The 7693-nt window shown below is 41.5% G+C and overlaps 1 long non-coding RNA gene across 1 annotated transcript in view; it reads right to left on the bottom strand.

The window, feature by feature from the left end:
* Positions 1-3351: 3351 nt before the first annotated feature.
* Positions 3352-7693, bottom strand: part of LOC104864338 — a 20330-nt gene continuing 15988 nt past the window's right edge. Inside the window, exon 3 of the long non-coding RNA XR_780862.2 lies at positions 3352-3517. This is a non-coding gene — a long non-coding RNA (uncharacterized LOC104864338). The remainder of the gene's footprint in view (positions 3518-7693) is intronic.

The following is a 7693-nucleotide window of genomic DNA, read 5'->3' as shown; positions in this document are numbered from 1 at the left end:
CTCAAAACAAATGTTTGTCTTGGAGCCAGCAGAGAAAGCCAAGCATTTCCCTAAACTCCCGCAGCACTGTTTACCACTGCTCTGTCGCCTTCAAGATTTCCTATTGGTCACATTTTCTTATAGATCTCCATTCGCTGCTCTATAGAGCTAGTCCCAGAAAGTAGTTTTTAAGGACAAGTGCTAACATTTCAACATGATTTTTTTCCCCATGAAAATGGATTGGAAATACATGCACATGGAGCAATACTGCATTTCATTTGTGTGGGAAACCGGTTTGTTTTCAATAAGATTATTTGCATTATTTTCATTTCTAGATGCAGAGTTTTGAAAGGGGTTGATAGGAGCCCGTCCACTCCCTTCTCTTGATGACAAGGAGAAAAGATCAAGTAGGGGTGACTCTGTGAACAGGTAACTTTGTGTACATGCGTTTGTGTGAAGATGGAGGATCACAGATTTTCCAAGAAGTGTCTTTAGAATCAGGGCTGAAATGGTCTAGGTGTATAACTGAGGACTCTTTCAAATTCAGGTGACAGAAATTAAACTGGTCTCAAGCTTTTTTTTTTAATGATTTGATGGTTATGGGTTTCAGTATATATGGATGGCTGGGGATTTAGCTCAGTGGCACCGTACCTGCCTTATAGGTACAAGGTCCTGAGTTCAATCCCTGATACAAAAAAGAAAAAAAAATGCAGTCCAGGTATATATGGATGGATTCAGAAGATCAAATATGGTCATGAAGCCTCAGTGTTTGTTTATGAGTGTTGTTGTCTTAGTTACTTTTCTCAATGCTGAGACAGAATACGCAACACCCAAAGTTAAAGGAGGAAAGGTGTAGTTAGCTCACAGTATGTAGAGGTTTCAGTTCATAATTGGCTGGCTCCAAGGCAGGGTGGTGTGGCTGAGGGGCATTGCAGAGGAGAAACAGTTTATGGCAGGCAGAGGCAGTAAGCAGCAAGTGACAAGTGAGAAGCAGCAACCCTCTTTGTGTCCCTTGTATCTTATCCAGAGTACCCCTCCTTCGAGTGAGTAGTACCCACCCAGGGAGGGATACCTTAATCTTAGCATTAATCAATCCCAGCATCACACACCCGCCATCCAGTCACCCCAGAAAAGCTCCGTGCATGACTGCATGAGGCTTTGGGGAGACAGCTAGATACAAGCCGTAACTGTTGATTTTGTTCCATTTGTGCTGAATTTAATCTCAGGCAGAATCTTCCAATATTTTTCTATACTGCAATTTCAGAGAAATGATCACTTGTTTCCTAATTGTTCCAACAAAGGTTCTGAAATTGAGTATTAACAGACTCATTTTTATGGGTCACCCTCCTAGTCCTGGACTAATTATGATAATGAAGGATATAAGATATATAATATATATATATTGATATAGGGTTTGAACCTTATTCCTAACCAAGGCATAAAGACTTGGGTTGTCACAAAAATAGTTTTCAAAGAGAAGTTGGTGCTATTACTAAAAGGGTAGGAATGAATATTGAATACCTAAATAGCAGGGGTTACCTTGTGCATGCTCATGGCTACAGATCCCTTCTTGTAAGGAAAATTGCCTTCAAAGTACTTACAGAGAATCTCTATTCATTTCTTGGGACCATCAGCAGCAATTCTTGGCCTTCTTTCCTGAAGCCACCATTAAATGTTTCCGAGGTGCAGAGCCTTTACTCTTTACTTTGGGCTCCTAGAGAAAATTATCCTGTGGCACTAACAGTTAACTGACCCAGGTTACATCTCCATCCTTGTCTTTGCTATTTATATTGTAGTGTTGGTTTAGAAGTACTCAGTGAGGTACGTAGAAATCCTCGGGTGAACAGTCTAAGAAAGCTTTGAAGAACAGAGTTTCTGCTGCCATGCCCTTTAGACTTTTGGCTTTTGATTTTTGCCCCACCTCCCTTCTTCCATCTTGGAATGTAAACACGATAATTAGAGGTGCAGAAGTCATCTTACAATGCTAAAGAAGGGTATGTGCTAAAGATGGAAAACCCCAGAATATAGGAGTATCCCAGGTCCTTTTTGAGTCCCAGCCTTGAACTGCTATCCTGAAACTGCTTAAACAAGACAAATTAACGCTTTTCTTGCCATTGAATGCAATCTTAACCATCATACAAAGCTCTAAATCATCTGTGTAATTCATAACATAGTTTTATAGAAATATTTTATTAATTACGCACACTACTTCATGGCTCTATATTTTAATTATTCTAATAGGAGCACGGTTTCTCTTCCCTTGGAAGGTTTATACTGTCAACTAGCAGTGTTATTAGACATGCAATTTGAGTTGTGATCAAAATATATGGTGAGTGTTTCATTTTTTTTTAATTGTTATAAAAACAATTCGCCATTTTCCCCTTCAAATACTTCACCTTGATTTGAACACACTTATCCCTTTATTGTTGCCACTTTCTCGTGCAGTTCTGGGAGTCCTTTATCGTGAGTGCTGTTACGGTTTATACCTAGATGTCCCTCCACATCCTCATGTGGTCCTAGGTGCGGCCTTGGGGAAGTGACCGGGTCATGCACGGTGACGCTCACGGGGTTGTCCACTGATGACTTTATAGTAAATGTGATGTTGAAGGTGAAGCCTGGGTGGAGGAGGTGGGCCACTCGGGGCGTGGCCTGGAAGGGCCTAGCTCTGTGCCTCCTTGTTTGATCTCTCTCTGCTTCGTGCTGCCATGCCATGAGCTGTTTATCATCTGCCATGCTGCTCTGCCTTGGAACCAGCAGACTATAGACTGAATCCTCTATAAACCGAAAGCCAAAGAAGCCTTTTCTCTCCTAAGTAGTGGTTATCCAAAAGTAAGCGGGGCAAGTCTCTACAAGGTGTTATTGAAAATACACTTAACACTTCTGCTGTGAGCCATCCTATAGAAGGGCAAACTTGTAAAAAAAAACCATTGTGATGTGTCCTCAGTCACCGTGTCCATCAGATCTGGTACCACGTGACTTCTGGCTCTCCCCCAAGTCAAAATGACCATGAAAAGTGAACTTTTTGAATCAACGCAGGACATCAGGGCAGCTATGACGGTGCCACTAAAGACACGAGAGAGGATTTCTAGAGCTGCCTCGGAGAGGGGTGAGAATGATGAAGTGAATATCTTTGAAGTAAGAGGATATATTCTGAGAAGGGTTGATGGCAAAGGATCTTTTACTATAACCTTTTTAGAGATACTTTTAACATTAACCGTATTTTTCAATCACACCTTGTCCAAGCCCTGACGTGACTCTTAAGGCATTTGGGCTCACACTTGATTTCAATACTTCAAACTAATAGCTGTGTGACATTGGACAAGTTGCTCAATATTTCTGTAGTCCAAGGAGCTCATCTGTAATCTCTAATGTTACCAGCATTCAATATGTCAATCCTGGGAAATATTTAGGACATAGAAACACCACATATGTGCTGTATCTCATAGACATCGCTGCATGTATGTCCCATCTTACGTACACGCTGACTTACCATTTTGTGCTTCCTACCTTCTGGTGTCCTGGAGGTGATCCAGTCAACCTGTCACAGAAGCAGCGCATGACACGATCACTCAGATGGTTCGGTGTTCCAGTACCTTGTCTTTTTTTCTCTTTCCATCTTCACAGAGCAAGTACAATGGGCTCCAAGGATGACTAGCACTTTCAGAATTATGTCATTAGTTTACTTACTCAACTCTGACTCAACAATAGGGTCGATTATATTTGTACCTCTAAATGGTTATAAATCACAACCCTGCATATCTAGATGGGTGTCATGAGGTCAATCAATGTGCCATCTCCAAGTTCCCACTGGCCATATACCCTCATCCTTTGGTTTTCAAATTGACTCCAGTCTCTATTCACAAATGACATCATCTTGTATGTAAAATCCTAAGGAATTCACAAAATAGCTCTTAAAACTAACAGAATCAAGTGAGTTCAGCTAGGTTGCCGGATAGAAGATCAGCATACAAAAATCAGTTGCTTATTCTGAGCTTTGGTTTGAGGGCCCTTCTCTCTATCCTGTACTTGCCGAAATCTCATCTTCCAGGACTCTGCCCAAATTCTGCTCCTCAGTTCACCCTGCGGCTTCTGCTCACCCTTCCAGTAACTCCTATTGCTCATGCTCCCCACAGCACTTGTTTGGCACTGGCTTTCTGGACTGTCATGTACTCCACTCAACTCTGAAAGAACCAGGAACTTGGTTGGTCTTCGCAGAGTACCAAATAATCTGAGAAATCAATCCAATTAATTTTCAGCTACAGAAATATGTGCTATATTTATCTCTCGTGAAATCACAAGGTGCTAGAGAACAGGGACTTAGCTTTGTTTTCATCTGTTACTCAGTAGCCTAACATGCGGTTAGACACAAAGAAGCCCTCATCAAATACTGAATCACTGTTGAATGAACGAATGTGTTGGGGAATGAATGGATTAATGAGGGTGCACATAAATAAATCTACACACAATACATGAACTGGCCCTAAACTCAATCACATGGAGGGTTATCAGAGGCAAAACCCAGAGTCAAAGCCAGACGGCCTCTCATGATGCTTACTGACCACTGCAGGAGCAGAGGGTAGGACCGGTAACCTGGAGAGTTTGAGTTCACCTCCTGTCTGTTTCAACAGTGGGCTTTCACAATCCCTGACTAATATTCAGAGCTTATACTGTTTCACGATGCTAATGATAAACAGCTACAAACTTAAATATGTCCCCAGTTAGGAACTGTCTGTACTAAATCCTTCTTAATGTGGAGGGGTCTTTGCCCGGAGAACCCATACAGCTCTCACATAGCCCTCTAACTTGCTCAACTGCATCTTTAAAAACAGTTCTTCCAATGAAGGGAGGAAAATTAAAAGATTCCTTCTCTCAAACAAAATGACCTGATAAAGTTACCACATCACAGTTATCTCTTTTAGGACTTCCCTGTGGCCTCATAATTTCCATTAAGATCTTGTAAGCACAAGCCAGAGTGTGCAGTCTGTTTTCTCTTTAATGGCAAATGCCAGTACACAACTGTGGCCCGGCAGAATGTACTCATAGCTCACATAGGAGCAGCACTGAGTGTTATCTTGGGGCCGAGAAGTTTGAGTTCAAAACATTACACAATCTAATCTTCACAGAGAAAAGAATCAGGAACTTGGTTGGTCTTAGCAGAGTACCAAATAATCTGAGAAATCAATCAAATTCATTTTCAACCATAGGGCTTTCATGAATCCCAGGTGGAATGCAGAGTTTGGAAATAATATCAGCTTGGCAAAATGGAGGAGATTTTCACTTATTAACTATACCAAGTTACTAAATTTCTGAGTCAAAATCAGCAAACGTATGTATTTGGAAAGGAAACCCTTCCTAGCTGAATGCTAGCATACTGGAGTGTAGTGAGACTTGGAGTAGATCAGAGAGACAGAGATCTAATAAAAAAGAAAGGAATTGTGACAAGGAATACAGAATTTCTGTCACTTTTTGGAGGAAACAGAATGCCAGGAGCAAGGAAACTACCTTGAATTTGCCTTGTCTGTGGCCTGCACTGTCCGGTTCATGACCAGCATGTATCGTCTTACAGATGTATGGCTTGGGACCAGTATTCTGGCTGCAGTTAGTTTGACCAGGAATGGGAGCCTAGTCCACCATGGCTGTACACATGACTAGGTGGCCTTGTCCAAGATCTCTCCTAGAGACAAACTTTGCTAGTGGGGGCCGGCTGACTAACTGCACCTCTTCCCTTGCGCTGGGTGATTGTGGGATACAGTCTTTGCTTCCATAAGAGCAGGTTCTTTGGGAAGAGAAAACAAGAAGCTGAGTCCCCTCATAGTAGCACCGTGGAGAAGAAGGAATTGAAAGATGCCAGCTGCTGGGGCGGGAGGTATAGCTTGATGGTAGAACACTTGCCCGGCACGCGTGGGGCTCTGGGTTTGATCCCCATTGCTGGGTTAAAAAAAATGTCAACTACTGAGACAATAGGATGATCATTCACTAGAGTTGTGCTGCTCCTTAAGACACCAGAGGTGCCTGGGCTCCTTAACTGAGGCATTGAATGAATGGCCTTCTTTTCTACCCACAGAACTGACAAATACCACGGCACTGTGCAGTCTTTCCTTATCTGGGGTCTTTGGGGTGCACAGAGGCCATTCAAGTGTCCACAAGTTCGACAGAAAAAAAAAAACGGTTCATCGAGCATTTGCTTGTGTTTCTTTCAGACTCAGATTTCTTTAAAAAGGCTGAAACTGGGTCGGGGATTTAGCTCAGCAGTTCGGTGGCCTGCCTTGCAAGCAAGCACAAGGACCCGAGTTCAATCCCCGGTACCAAAAATCAATCAATCAATCAATCAATCAATCAATAAAAGGCTGAAATTAATCATCCAATTCCTTATCTTCAGCTCTTTGTCTGAAATGAAATGCAGTACATGCTGTAAGTGTTCAGGCTGACCACTGTGTCAAAATGAAACTGAGGGCAGACAAAATGAAAGAGTTTTGAGAGAAGAATTGGTAACACCTAGGAAAGTCAGGAAGGAGTTGTCTGTGAACAGTTTCTCGAAAGGAACTAGAATGTAGTACTCAAAGGGTGCCGGCTCAAGAATTTTGTCAGTATTTGTGATTCCAGAGTCTTAAATGTTGAAAGCTTAGATTATAGTAGGCTGACTTTAATGATCCGTATTTTGACCTAGATTTGGGTCACAAACTACTCATCATTTTTCTTCATGAAGAACATTTGTACTCAGGAGAACAAGCTTCGTTAGACTATTTCCTTATCATAAAAACTGGACGGTTTTATAAGACAGCAGGGCGGCCATCTCATGGGCTTCACCTTTCTATGCTTGTGGGATGCTTCTACCCAGGATCCGGAAGCTTAAAATCCAGTCAGCTAGAGGCTCACATTCTTTGAACTCAAGAGCTCAAGAGCAACATCTGTCAGATGGAGGGAAGAACCACATGCTGATTTATTACCAGAGGCACCAGCAGGGGCTACCAAAGCAATAGAAGGAACAAATGTGCAAAAGACCTCTCTCCCTATTTCTGTTATGTGCCTTTTATTTTGTTCTTTATCGTTTTGATTTCTCACATATCAGAAACCATGTGATATTTAAGCTAGTATGATTTAACTTCTTTCACGTAACATTATGGTGGCAAAGTGCATCCATTTTCCTACAGAGGACGTGATTGTCTGTCTCAGAGCACAGTAGTACTCCATTAGGTTTAAATACCACACTTCCTTTATCTGCTCATCTGCTGATGGACAATGCTTCCAAGATTTAGTTATGACTTATGGTGGCTACTATAGGTATGCCAGGCATATATCACTGTAATATGATGTCTTTAACTTTCGGGAAGATACCTATAGGAGAAGGGGAATAGCTGGGTCAAGTGAAATTTCTATTCTTAGTTTTTTGAGAAAACTCAGTATTGATTTCCATAGTGCTTGTACTAGCTCACTTTCCCACCAACAGTGAAAACGGTTTCTTTTTCCATACAGCCTCTCCACAATGTGCTATTCTTTGATTTATTGATGATGGCCACTCTTTCTGAAATAAGGTGAAATTTCAGTTTTGTTTTAATTTGGATTTCTTTAATGACCAGCAATACTGAAAACCTTTTCATGTCTTTATTGGCCATTTTGTACTTCTTCTGAGTGTCTCTTCATTTTAGTTGCCCCCTTTTTGACTGGATCTTGGGGAGGGGTCTGATTTTTTTTTTTTTTAGTTTTTTTTTTTTTA

The sequence above is a fragment of the Fukomys damarensis genome, unplaced genomic scaffold (genome assembly GCF_012274545.1).
Source record: "Fukomys damarensis isolate Sample0158 unplaced genomic scaffold, DMR_v1.0_HiC HiC_scaffold_3, whole genome shotgun sequence".
Classification (NCBI taxonomy): domain Eukaryota; kingdom Metazoa; phylum Chordata; class Mammalia; order Rodentia; family Bathyergidae; genus Fukomys; species Fukomys damarensis.
This window is presented reverse-complemented; position numbering and strand designations above follow the sequence as displayed.